Source organism: Cynocephalus volans, chromosome 9, assembly GCF_027409185.1.
Source record: "Cynocephalus volans isolate mCynVol1 chromosome 9, mCynVol1.pri, whole genome shotgun sequence".
Classification (NCBI taxonomy): domain Eukaryota; kingdom Metazoa; phylum Chordata; class Mammalia; order Dermoptera; family Cynocephalidae; genus Cynocephalus; species Cynocephalus volans.
Window position 1 is genome coordinate 46,289,839 of NC_084468.1, and position 12,147 is coordinate 46,301,985.

General features: G+C 40.3%; 1 non-coding gene across 1 annotated transcript; it reads right to left on the minus strand.

Annotated features, from left to right (window-relative positions):
• Nucleotides 1–5,611: 5,611 nt before the first annotated feature.
• LOC134386685 (U6 spliceosomal RNA) lies at nucleotides 5,612–5,716 on the minus strand. Its single transcript, XR_010024515.1, has one exon. It is a non-coding gene; the product is annotated as a U6 spliceosomal RNA (small nuclear RNA).
• Between the last annotated feature and the right edge of the window lie 6,431 nt (nucleotides 5,717–12,147).

A 12,147-nucleotide genomic window follows, 5' to 3' on the forward strand; every position in this document is an offset into this window, starting at 1 on the left:
CATATGCTGGCTTTGTGATTAAAATGCTCATAGTCAAAATATTTTGAACATACATATTTATAAAATTAACAGAAACCTGCAAGTTTTAAGCTATCAAAGCTTCAAGGAAAAATAAAGACGAACATGTATATTTGGGGAAAAACAGACATGGAGACTATAATTAAGAGAGCTAACGTCTGCATCTGTCTAATCAGAGTATAAAAAAGAAGTAATAGAGAAAATGTAGAAGAAGGCAATATCCAAAGAGATATTGTCTGAGGATTTTTCCCAAATTTACAAAAGACAGAAATCCTTAGATTTAGGAAATCAAATATTTCCCATGCAGAATAAATAAAAAGAAATCCAAGTCTAGACACATTGTAATGATACTGCAGAACATCAAAAGAAGGAAGAGAAAAAATGAAAGAAAGGGAATGAAATAGAATAAAAGAGAATGAAAAAGAAAAAGAAAAGAAAGAAAATGTTAAAAGCAGTCAAAGAAAAAGACAGATTACTGGCGTGGGAACAAATTAGATTGGCATCTAATTTCTCAATAGCCACAATGAGAATCGGCATATAATGGAATACTTTTTAAAGCAGAGAGGACTAGTGGAGATTCAGGATTTTCACCACCACCACCTAGCAATAGTGAGTCCTTTTCCATGGTGTCAGTGAAGCCACATGGGGAGCAGCAGCAAGGTGCTCCTCCCTCTCCAGGCCAACTTGTGCCAGCGGAGGCCTAGTAAGGAGTCTCAACTCCCACCCATCCACAGTAAGGAGGTGCCATGCTCCTTGGTGTCAACAGAGGCCAAGTGGGAAACCTAGTCTTCTACCCGCTGACAGCAAAATGACAGTGCCCTCTTTCCCAGATCAACACAGTGTCAGAGGAGATCTACTAAAACAGAAGGTTTAAATAAAATCCAGAGTATCCAAAATATCCAACATACAATTAAAAGCTATTTATCATACTAAAAACCAGAAAATCTCAACTTGTATGAAAAATGACAATCAACGAATGTCAACATAGAAATGATATAAATGTTGAATCTATCTGACAAGGATTTTAAAGCAGCTATCAAAAATGCTTCAATGAGCAATTACAAACATACTTGAAAAAAATGAAAAAATAGAAAGTCTCAGCAAAGAAATAAAAGATATAAAGAAGAACCAAATGAGCATTTTAGAGCTGACAAAACACAATAGCTGACATAAAACACTCATTGGATGGACTCAGCAACAAAACAGAGAAGGCAGAGGGAAAAATCAATGAACATGAAGGGAAAACAACAGAAATTACCCAATCTGAACAACAGAGAGAAAATAGACTGAAATCATCAAAGAAAATGACCTACTTTGGCCCTAACATATCAATAATTAAATTAAATGTAAATGGTCTGAATGTACCAATTAAAAGGCAAAGATTGGTGGAATGGATTAAAAAAACATGACCCAACTCTATGCTCAAGGGCATTTTGGTGACTTAAAAAAGCCAATCTCAAAAGGTCATATACCATATGGTTCCATTTACATAACACTTTCAAAATGACAAAATTATAAAGATAGAAAGCAGATTAGCGAATGTCAAAGGTTAGGGATAACGGGGGAGGGGGCTGGGTATGACCGTAAAGGGGTAGCCTAGGGGAGATATTTGTGGCGATGGAATAGTTATGTGTCTTGACTTCAGTGATGGTTAAATGAATCTTTAAACATAATAAAATTGTATAGAATTATACACTTCCATTGTACCAATATCAGTTTCCTGGTTTTGTTATTGTTCTATAATTATGTAAGATATAATCATTGTGGAAACTGGGTGAAGTATACATGGAACTTCTGTATTATTTTTGCAACTTCCCGTGAATTTATAGTTATTTAAAATTAAAATTTTTTAAAACCTATTAAGCACATATTTTCCTAAGTTTCAGGCATACAGGGATGAATAAACAGGGGTCCTGCCATCTGGTTAACCATATAATCCTTTTGGGAGGGTGGGTAAGACTCCAACATATTAAAGATAGAAATAGCAAGTTAAAAGGGGGATTATGGTTACATGAGTGGTGCTAGGATTACAAAGCAAAAGATGTCAAGCACTGTGTCTTTTGAATCACAATTCAGAATTCAAAGTGCTGAAAAAGCACCTCAGTTTAATATCAAGTTCAAGCAATCAAGGTGGAAAGTAGGGTATTCATGATAGTAAACCAAAAGGCCTTGCCCCAGAACACCCCTCAGTTTTCTTCATTGAAAATCATCTAAGATAGATGGCACCACATTACTGCATATGACATTCATGTGCTAAGTAACATGCCTTTCCCATAACTGGTCACAACTTGCCCACGCAGGCCACTTGCAACCTAGGCTTTAATAGGTATAAAACTGGGCAGTAGGCTAGCTGCCCATTTTCCCGGAAGACCTCTGGGGGCATTCACATTGAGCAAACACTCCTACAGAAAGTAATTAATCACTTCTTGACTGACCCTTCCCTTTCTAATTTAATCAGAATGATGTTTAACCAATGATGTTTTCCTTGTCACTGAGACAATGGAGATTTTTGTTTTGTTCACCCACTGTTTTTACAAATTAAAAATAATTATGTATATTCTGTGCTTACAACAGCATATTTGCAATATATATGAAGCCACTCTGACCCACCTGCCAACTGAAGAATCTCAACATTAACCATAAAATTGAAACTAGCTGTGTCCTCTTCCCCAACTCCCATCCTCCTGTCTTCCCCTCATAACCACCATCCTGAATTTTATCATAATCTTGCTTTTTAAAAATAGTTGACTATAATGGTGGTATTCCCTAACAACATTTGTTTAGCTTTGCTTGTGTATTTGCTAATATGAATGGTGATTCTATGAACAGTATTATACACGTCTCCTGGTGCACATATGCACGAGTCTCTAGAGTACACACCTAGGAGTGGAATTGCTGGGTCATAGAAACGTCATCTTTACCTATGCTAGATAATGCCAAATTGGTTTCCAAAGAAACTGTACTAATTCACAGTCCCAACAGTAGTATACAAGATTCTGTTTTTACATGTCCTCACCAATTCTTAGTATTGTCAGACTTCATAAATTTTTGTCCATCTAGTAAAATATCACAGTATAATTTACATTTTTTCTTACTACTAGTGAAGTTGAGGATCTTTTGATATGCTGAATAGCCATTTATATATATTTTGTGAATTACCTTATATTTGGGGGCCATCTTTTGATGGGTTGTAGGCATTCTTCATGTATTCTGGATCCTAGTCCTTTGTCAGTTAGATGGGGTATAGATTTTCTCCCAGTTTGCGGCTGATCTTTTCACTCTATAACATTTTTGGTAAATAGAAGTTCTTCATTTTAATAAATAAAATTTATTAATCTCTTTTTTGGTTTGAGCTTTTTGTGTGTCTTTCAATTTCATATAGAAGAAGAATTCATTATGAAAGGGAAAACTTTAAATCCTATAGGAAAAAGTGCAAGAGAATATCTTTATGACTTTTGAGGAGGGAACGGTTTCTTAAACAAAATCCAAAAAGTGTTAATCATAAACCATTGCTATGTTAACAAAACTTTTTAGGGATTGTTGGGATGCATCAGGAGGACTTGCTGAGCTGTGCACACTTGGTTTTTATTATTTTCCTTAGAGCAGTAGGTTTCTGTGTGCTGCTGCTGAAAGGGCTGGTCGCAGAACAAAGGACTGTCAACACAGCCAAGACAACTACCTGTGTCCTTGTGGCCACCACCTTCCCAGAAGGGAGGCAGCCGGACTCGCCGCAGTTTCTTCACCTTTGGTTCTTTGTTACCAGCACTGATGGGGGTCTGTTTCCGCTAATCTTAACATGGCAAAATGCTCCAGGATGTCTATTCTTCTGGTTATATATGGAATTTCCTGGACTTCAGTTGACTGCTTGGAATGGGGGCTGATTCCATGCTGCTATTTCCAGGCCTTTTCTTTCCTGAAAAACGATTGTGTTAGCAAAATATTTCTAGGTGGGGCTACATTATTCACATACATTTTCTTTTTTCACCATACAATTTCAAACCAAGGTTTTCTCAGAAACCTCCCTCTCCCAACACACACACACACACACACACACACACACACACACATACACACACTAGAAGCTGGTGCTACTTTCAACAATACTTTCTAATACTATTTGTATGTTCCTTATAATCCTGTGCTTTTATCATTTTAAGGCCCATTTTTTTCTGTGCAATTTCATGAGGCTTCCTCCACACTCCCTATCGCTCCCCTTCCCCATATGTCTATTTATGGATCATTATCTCCTTTTCCCTCAACATCTTCTCAGCATAACTGAACACCCCAGGGAGACTGGGCCAGTGTGAGTGGTGAATGGATTTTTCACTCCAGTAACTGGCTGGCTTCCACTAAAGGCGGCTAATTTCTTTGTAGCTACTAGGAGTAAGTAGATTAGGTTACCAGTCTTACTGCTTATCTCATTCTGGAATCAATGATCCAATTCACGCAATCACCACCTATAAATCTAGGGAAACTATTACACAGAAGCCCTAGTAATTGATTAGTGGGCATTTCCTGAAATTAATCATTTACAAGGTGATGGCTTTGTTCCTAGCCTATTTCTGAGGCAATTCAGTCCTACTGAGTTGCTTATTTGTTTACTATTTGATGACGGCCATTTATTTCTGGTCTAATGTTCCAGTTTTATCCTCAGTTTCTCAATGTATTGGTCACCAGCTCTTTCTTATTTCTTTGTTGTGTGTTTCTTTCTGAAACCTTCTTAGGCAGACGACCAATTTGCAACACAGCTGATCCTCAGCTTCTGTTGATTTCGATGGCACTGCAATATGATTGTTTTGATCCTTGGAGCAAATCATCACCTGGATCCGCCTCCTTCTGCCTTTACCTTCCCAGGTCCAGCTGGTCATGTTAGAGGAAAAGGCCGAAGGGGATGTGTGGGGAGAAGACACTTACAGATGTCCTGACTCTCTTCCCAGATCTGTGTGGGAATGGTGCGTGCCAACAGAGAATGGCTTTTCTTCCATGTTAGCGTCTGCTTGAGACTGGAATACTTGTTTTTTTTAGTCAGATAAGCATAAGATATTTATGATTTTCTAAATGCCAGGTACTAAATTACGGACTGTACCTAAAATCTGGGTGGGGTGGGAAGTCAGGTAGTAATTGCTACCATACACTCAGCACTTTCTATGAACAAGGTGATTTGTGTTAAGAGTTTTACCTACAGTATTTTGTTTAATCTTCACCCATCAGGTATACTGGGTGTTATCATCCACATGAAAAACCTAAGGCTGAGGGAGGGCGTGTATATTTTCTAGGTCATTCAATTAATAAATGAAGAAATTCAATTCAAACATAGACTTAACTAGCTGAAAAGGGTGCTTTTAACCAGTATACTGTCCTGCCTCCCTCTTAAAAATATATAAATGATAGGCCAGAATTACATACATGCTACTAACTAGTAACATGCTACTAAGTAAAAGGAGGTCCCAGAAAGGCAAATTCACAGAGGCTGAAGTTGTCATGGGCTGGAGTTGTCATCAAGCAGAGGGAAGGGGTTCCTAGAGAACATACAATCCCATGTTTCTCAAATTTTTTTCTCTCCTGTAAAAAAATTACATAACCTTAAAAAAAAAAAAACATGGAATGCTTCATGAATTTGTGTGTCATCCTTGATAAGGACCGTGTAACCTTCTCTGTATTGTTCCAATTTTAGAATACATGCTGCCAAAGGGAATATATATATACTCTCAAACTTTTTAACTTGCAACCGATAACCTCAAATGTATTTTACATCATGACTCAGTACACACACACATATATGACTGAAATAAAATTGTACTTTGTAATATCCACCCTTAGTCTATGCAGTGCACTCCATCTTTTTTTAAAAAATAATTCTGGTCATGGTCTATTAAATGAACTTTACCACCTAGAAATGCTGATCTACAAACATCCACAGATGGGGAAATTGAGGCTCAGAGATGCATTGAGTACCTAGCAGAGTGTCTTGCAAATAAGAATCCTAAGCGGTACCCAAGCCCACGCGGTACCTCTGCAGCAGATCTGGGATGGAATCCAGGCTTCCCAATTCCCAGTCCAGGTTTTTTCAGCCAAGGAAATTTTGTCAAAGAGGAGGGATTCTCTCATGACAGAGTTTCTTCACAGTGGTAGAAGAGAGAAGAAACAGTCAAGTTGGTGGGAGACTCACACCACCCTCCAATGGGTCTTGCTCATCTAACATCACAGGATGCTAGAACAGGCCTAATTCCAAAGCCCACACACTTTTTGTGGTGGTTTACCCTGGTTGCTCAACAAAATCACCTGGGGAGCTCTTCGACAATGTCCAGGCTACACTCAGGTCAATTTAATCAGATTATTTAGGGGTGGGGTGATTTCTGAAAGCTCCCCAGCTGATTTTAATACAGAGCTACCACCTCAGTGCAGTGTAGAAAACACCTCTTAAAACTGTTCTCAGTAATCCTTCAAACCCCAGCTGAAATGCCCCCTCCCCTTCCTGGCCCTCTGGAGTCCTCACTCAAATTCATGGTGAAAAGTAACTGCCCTTCCACTGTACTCATCTGGTGCCCTAGATCCCTTTATCCTGTGTTTATCTCTTGGCTAGATGATGCACTTATTGAATGCAGGGCTTATGCCTTACGCATAGTTGTATCCAAGTGTGCAATAAATATTTACAGAGTGCCCTTTGCTCAGACAGTCTTCTTCCTCAGACCATCCAGTCTTCTGAAATATAGTGATTCAGCTTTAATTCCCAATTAGAGAGATTAAAAACTCTCCCCAGAATCAATTCTACGGAGGACAAGAGGGACACTCACTCTAGGAGCTGCAGAATCTCGACCAGTGAAAACAAGTCGCTAAATGAAGTGAGACTGCAGCATCCCTTCTCATGTGGCTGGGCTTTCTCTCCCAATCTTTCCCCTCCAGCCATTCCTCCAGGTTTTCAAATCCTCCAGGATTTCTGCCCAGGCAGTGTTGCCTAGTGTGAAGAACCCTGGACAGGAAGTAGGGAATATGGACTTCCTGTCCTGGCCATGACCGTCAGTGTGTCGGGCACTAGGGCCTCACTTTTCTGTTTTGTTTGCTGGGAATGACAACATTCCTAACTCAATTGTCACCCTCCACTCCTTTCTCCTTGGGGATTATATAAGAACTCCTGATATATGAAAACAAGCTTAGTTCGGGTCCTTGAGCTTTTCTGAGGACAGCTTTGTATAAATATAAGATACCTTTTGTTATTGTTTGTGGCCCAAGGGATTTGCAGAAAGCAGTTGGGAGCCAGCGATGCTCATTTTTATAGGCAGAAAATAGCTGTTGGAAAAACAACCTGATGTGTGGAGCACAATGTTCTTATCGAGCAGACAGAATTATCTTTCCCAGGCAGCCATGAACACGAAACACCTGGTGCACACGTTTCCTGCCCCTTCACATATTTTGAAAGAAAGAGACCTTTACCCTGACCTGTCAAGCAATGATCTTCATGAACTTCTGTCCGCAGACTCTCCGACTGTTATCTTGGCTTGCTTCTGTGGATTTAATGGTAAACATAGCTGATCCTCACTAGCAGGGCATCTTCTCCAGATATCACTCGGACCTTATCAGATCCACACATGCATTTCTTCTTCCTTGAAATGCAGCCACTGGGTGGGGGCTCATCTCACTGGTGTCAGGGGCTGAGAGTCAGGGGCTTCCTGCCCTCAGCCTAACACTGGGTGCTATGGCAGAGAGGGGGACCTTGAAGACTTGATCTTGACCCAGCATTTGCTTGAAATCTTTTGGGTTAGAAAACAAAATTCATTAAAAACATTTAGAGAACAATACAAATCTATTCATAATAAAGTGTACTCCCTACTTTGATGGCTCAAAGGTGTTTAAAGAAGGTAGAAAGCGTCTCCTTGGAGGACAGCGCACAGTACCCACAGAAGATGCACAATAATATAATACGCTCAATACGTGAGTGAAAGAGACTTGAAAGGGATGAAAAGCCCTTGGAATGGTGGAGCAAGGCAAACAGCCACGGCTGGGGAAGCCACACAGCACCACAGTTAAGTACTGATTTTGGAGTGAGGCAGATTGACCTGTGTGCCACTCACCAGCTGTGTGATTCTGAGCAAGTTATATAAACTCTCTGAATTTCAGTTTCCTCTTCCTAATACATGAATAATACCAATACCTCCATCATAGGTTTGGGGGAGAATTGAGTGAGATAAATATAGGCAAAGCTCCTAGTCCAATGCCAGCCGTACAGTAACTGCTCAAGCAATGTTTATTACTGTTGCTGTTGTTTTCATCATCAGGGAAAAAATGAACAAAGGCAGGAATTACTTAGTCTGTACATGGGGAAAACCTACTTTCCTCATAATAAAATAATCAAAATAATTGGTTTTAAGTATTATTTAAGTGAATTTGAGTGGACAGTGCCTGCCCACTAAAAACATCATGAAGGAAAGAGAACGTATATTTAGTACCTTCCTCAAGCTCTGATTTCTCGCCTCTTCCCTTTCTTTCAGCACCCTTCCCCATCCTACTACTTCTGTGTCCCCACTGTGCCACAGCAAGCTCACAATCTCTCTTCCCAGCCCTCCCCTGTCCCTCCTGAATTTAAAATCTCATCTCCAAGGCTGGATGAGAACCTGGTAAGTCATAAGAGATGTATCTGCAATGGTGGCCTCTCTGGCAATGGTGATAGCCTATGGGATTTGGGGACAGAAATTTTCTTAGATGTTTCTGATTTATCAAGTCATATATGAGTGTACCTCTAACTTAGGGATTGCCCCGCAGAACTTTGATTTTCTTTATAAATCAAATTTTCAAGAGCGAGAACTTAAGGAATTCTTCATTTTCCTTGTGGAAGAGACATGTATTAAAGATGCCGTAAGTAAGCAATGATGTCACAGGCCATTAGGACCATTGCATACAGTTTGTTCAAAAAAAGCCTGATATAGGCATCTGCCTATCAGATGGTGCACTGATGGGGCTGGGATTACCCACCCTTCTGACTTCCCAATTTGCTCTATGGATGACAGTCATGTTCCTACTGACATGGCCCTTATCACATTCCTAGGTTCATAAGGTTTTCTTGGCTTCAAATTACCTGCAGGATAACACCCAAACTTCTTAGCCTCACAGATAAAGCTCGTCACATCCATCCCTGCTTCCTTCTCCTCATCTCCTGCCATGATAAACTTCTCCCCATGTCCCACCAAATGCCACGCCCTTTCAAGACATTGTCCTTCAATCAGAACATCTTCTCTAAGCTTATTCACCGAGTAAACTCCTCTTGCTCTACCAGAACCAGCTCCAGCATTGTTTCCAAAGTAAAAGCTGTCATATTTTCTCCAGCCTCTGGACCCTGTAGTTCTTTGGGTTATTTATACCCCAAAAGTTTACCAAATAGTGAATGCTTAAGAAATATTTCTTAAATTAATGAATGAGTTCTGACATCAATAATAGCATTGATCAGGATGTATGTCCTATTTACTTGTCTTCTTCATCAGACTGTGGGTTTCTCAAAAGGGTGAGGGGACGGGAGATTGTGTCTGTTATTTCCATATCCTTAGACCTTAGTACAGTGATTCATATGGTAGGCTCTAAGTCAAAGTTTGACAATGAATGAATTTCTCATATATCTTTTGCAAAATAATTTTTTTCTCATTCTGCATTATTTCACGATTAGGCTTTCCTTCTCTCTTAATGTTGGGTTGGGAGAAAGGAGAGGGAAGAGAACAGGGGTCTTTTGTTATTTTACCCCTCTAGAATATAGCTGAGAATATGAAAAGAGGGGGAGAGAGGAAGCCTCCTGTCTTTAGGTCCCTAGAATCAAAGGCTAAGATGGGGAGTTTTCTGCAAGTTCTCACAGGTGAAACCTTGTGAGGGGGCGAGGGAAGCAAGATGGTGGGAGAGAAACAAAGCAAGGATATGGGGTCAACTGCAGTTCAGCTTCAGCCTGAGCCATGGGAAGCTCTGGAACAGGACGGCCTCACAGAATTGCCCCACCTTCTCAAGGGGGCTGGAATTTTGCACCCCTGTATTAGTAGTTGGCTGCAAGCCACATACAGAGGTGGGGGGGGACCACCTCGTAGGTATTTCTGGGTGGAGCAGCTCCTTTAGACCAAGGGCAAGTCTCCAACAAAGGGTGCAGCTGCAAGCCATTGGTCACCAACACTCACAGCAGCTGAGTGACAAGAGAACTGGGCTGGAGAAGAGACCTGAGCAGCACTGCAACAGCCCCCACCACACCCCTAAAAATAAAGACGATGATAGAAAGGGTTTGCTCCTAGAAAGTTACCCAAGCCTTTGTTTAAATCCTATCTATTCCTGCTTCATCAACAGGTCTAATCAATGTGTTTATCTAGACTGGTTTCTTTACTCCTTAACAGATCGGAATCAACAAGATAGAAGAAAGGGCAGAGACCCTTAAAGGTAAATGCATCAATCAATAGAGGCAAAAAAGAAACAGGAACTCCAAAAAAGCATAGCAGTCTGGAACCCTGCAGTATAAGCTCCAGAAGGTTGTGAATTAAAGTCTAAAAAAGAAATTGAGATTTACAATGATGTCTTAAGTCAACAAGAAAAGGTTAAATAAGCTATGTTTGGCATTCTGTTTAAGAAACAGAGTGAAATGCAACATAATTTTAAAAGATGTCATTTAGAATTTGGAAGCTTAAGGCATGTGAACAATTACATACACATTTCATTTTCGCACAGTAGCTCCTTCTCAGCCAGCCCTGGATAAGTGAGGTGTTACGGAACTACACCTTTGAGAACATCTGCCACCCAGGAGCCCACTGAAACTTCTCAGGAATAGCACGACTTTAGACTTGTTTAAAAGTTCTAACAGTTTTGATTTCACCTAGCGTGTGTGATTAAATAATCAGAGCTGATAGAAACCTTCTTCACTCAGCACATATACACACAGTTTGGTATAGAGAGCTCTAGCCTGACGTCAGGCAGAATTCAAGTTTCTCCCCTGTAGCTAACATCTGTGAACGTAGGCAAGTTATTTATCTTCTCAGAGTCTTGGTGTCTTCATCTGTAAAGAGGAAATACTACTTATTATATTCTGTTACATTTTATATTAATATATAATATATTTATTGTATTATGATGTCTCATTAGTCTGTTCTGAGGAGCAAATGAGATAATGTTGGCGAAGTTGCTTTAGAAGGGGCAAAGATAATTAAAATGAAAGTGAAGTATTTGGAAAAGTACAAGTAACTACCCTTTTCATCTCTTCTTTCCTATAAACCTTTTGACAGTTCTTCTAAATGCATAAAAGTGTTGAGATACACACTGACGCCATATTCCATAGATTTATTCTGTCCCAGTCCACTACCATCTGGTCTCTTATGCTGCCCTCCCTGGGCCAGCCTGTACCCCATTTCTCGATCCCGTTTCAGAATGACTGCCTTTGGAGAATGGGGTTTCTCGGGAAGGACATTGCACAATCAGAAAATGCTGATCTGCCAGGGCTGTAACATTTTTTTTCCTGGAGCATTTTCAGGAATGTGTCGCAGGAGGTGGGGGAGATGGGCAATGGAACAGAGAGTACTAGGCACCAGCAACCAGGTAATAAGTGTTGGAGCATTCCTTTTCAAAATCTAATGAAGACATCAATCTTTGTTATATCAGAGTCTGGGGTCCACAGCAGTGAGATTTACTGAGCTGCTTCAAAAAGCTGGAGAAACAATGACCAAAATGCAGGCCATAGACCCAGAGGCAGTGCATTCTAGAACTTGATGATGTCTGTTTTCAACAAGGGTTGAACTTGCCAATAACTATTATCCCTAAACATGAGCCTCAGCTCAGGGGTGTGCTGCAGCCAGCTGGCACTGGTTCAAGAGAGCTGATGTTCATGGCTCTCTCCAGCTCCATGCTCAGTGACGTCATGTTGGTAGCTGGTAACCGGCCATGGTGCCAGTATTTACACCATGGAAATCAAGCAGGTGCCACAAACAGGGTGGTTTTCCCCCAGAGAGCCATCTTACCAGCAACTGCTTTATATTTGGATGTCAACGAGATGTGCCCAGTCCTGAAATAGCTTTCAGAAGAGCAGTGTTCTTAAATTTCCCTGTGAACCAGAAGAAAAAAACAAAAAGCTTATGTGTGTACAAATATCAAAAAATTCTTTGCTTTCATATTCCAAATTCACCT